Here is a 2,394-nt window from a genome sequence, read left to right as displayed (position 1 = left end):
TAGTTAGATCTCTAGAGCATACAAAAGTAAATTCCAGAACATAGAGGACAACTTCATAATCCTGAAAAGGAAGAGGCATTCCTAAGAAAGGTTAGAAAAAACTAGAATCTGTGCTTTCTCACGTACCATCTAAATTTCCTCACCAGGCTTTACTGGCAAAGTAACTGTGGTTGTAATATTTTTAAGGGCCCATGATATGATTTAGGCATGAAAATAAAAATAATACTGCCTCAAATTCATTAAACATGTAATAAAATGTTGACAAAATATAGTATTTCAGCTGGCGAGGTCTAACTTGGCTCAATGTGTATATAATTATATAAATATTATGCAATTTATATCATGAGAATAAAAGCAGTTTCTACCTAATAAAAGTAGAAATTGATAAAAATTATTTCAACGTTTTAAGACAAAAAAAGTGTATTTTGCATGGAATATGGGAGCAGTTTAGTGAGATTGATTGCGTGTGGGAAGGAGACAGGTCTCGGTTTGGCTCTGAGAACCTCTGGTTACTTCCAAATGCCACTGTTGTCCACTGCCAAGCGCCAGCTCCATTTGGCCCCCAGCCATGTTCCCTGAAGACGTTACATCCCAGTGACAGGGATGTAAGAAACACAATGCCACTTCTTGAACTGTAAAGATGTTTCCTAGCTTAGGACTAACAGGCTTCTTCCTGGAGTTGCTATCTCCTTTCTCCTTCAGGTAAACCTTCTAGAAATGGACTCATGCCATGCAGTTTTATGCGTATTGCGCGCTCATGAAAGACAGTAAGCCCCAAACAAAATCAGCTTCATTTTCTCTATTCTAATGCTATTTCCTAGGGAAGCAGTATCTGATTTTATAACATTTCTCTGCCAATTATCTTAATGATTCTACATTTCAGCAACTCATCAGGATCTGTAACTGACAGTACCAATTATTCATAATTGTAACTTTTTATAATCACATTTACATTGACGTCATCTCCCTATCCATTTTTCAGTAAGAAAAAGAAAAAGAGCAGATTAAAAAAAAAACTAGTTGCCCTTTTGATTCTCTCTTGTAAGTACAAGAACATCAGACAAAAGATATTTTAAAGGGCGGCACCTGTGACTAAGTGGGTAGGGCACCAGCCCCACATACTGAGGGTGGCGGGTTTGAACCTGGCCCTGGCCAAACTACAGTTAAAAAAAAAATAGCCGGGCATTGTGTCAAGCACCTGTAGTGCACCTTGGGAGGCTGAGGCCAGAGAATGCCTAAGCTCAGGAATTGGAGTTTGCTGTGAGCTGTGATATTCATCACAGCACTCTACCAAGGGCAACAAAGTAAAAGTCTGTCTCTAAGAAAAGAGATATTTTAAAATCCTAACAGAGCTAGTTGTATGTCTTTTGCATGTAGTTAGATTCTATCTATGTAAGCAGTTATTTGAGTATTGGGGATATATGATATCAAAATGAAAATCCTTCTACCCAGGCTTCTATTATAGCATTTCTCACTTTAAATTGCAATTAACTTTTTCCGTGATCATCTCTCTCATTGTGACTTCCTTAAGATGTTTTTGTTTATCTCTATATCCCTAGAAATAGTATGTTCTTAGTTCCCAGTAGATGCTTAATATATGTCTCTTGAATAATTAATTAATAAAATCCCGTTAAATTTATATAGAAATGACTAAAATGTGTTATAATTTGGCTTCAAGAAATCTATTGCCATTTATAATGCATTTCAAGGCTACTGAAATCCATCACCAATAATTTTCTGTGTACTGCACCATACTTTTCTATTTCATTTGGATTATTTCCTTCAGCATACTGACATACTCTGATTTCTTCTATCTTAAAAAATTATCTTAGCTGGGTGAAGTAGCACCTGCCTGTAATCCTAGCACTCTGGGAGGCTGAGACAGGAACATTGCCTGAGCTCAGGAGTTTGAGACTAGCCTAAGCAAGAGCCAGACTCCGTCTCTAATAAAAATAGGAAAACTAGGAGGTATAAAGTGTCAGGCATCTGTAGCTCCAGCTACTTGGGAGGCTAAGGCAGGAGGATCTCTTGAGCCCATGAGTTTGAGGTTGCTGTGAACTTTGACATCACAGCACTCTACCCAAAGTGACAGAGTGAGACTGTCTCACAAAAAACAAACAAACAAAAAATTATGTTACTCCTAGAAGTCATCAAAAAATACAGTAATGTCTCAAGATATAATATCAATGTCCACAAGTCAGTAGCCTCTGTGTACACCAATAACAGTCAAGATGAGAGGCTAATTAAGGACACAACTCCCTTCACCACAGCTTGAAGGAAAACGAAATACCTACGAATTTACCTAACAAAAGAGATGAAGGACATTGTAAAGAAAATTATGAAACACTAAGAAAAGAAATAGCAGAAGATATTAACAAATAGAAGAACATACCA

Source organism: Otolemur garnettii, unplaced genomic scaffold, assembly GCF_000181295.1.
Source record: "Otolemur garnettii isolate 467f Iridium unplaced genomic scaffold, OtoGar3 scaffold00113, whole genome shotgun sequence".
Taxonomy (NCBI): Eukaryota; Metazoa; Chordata; class Mammalia; order Primates; family Galagidae; genus Otolemur; species Otolemur garnettii.
This window is presented reverse-complemented; position numbering follows the sequence as displayed.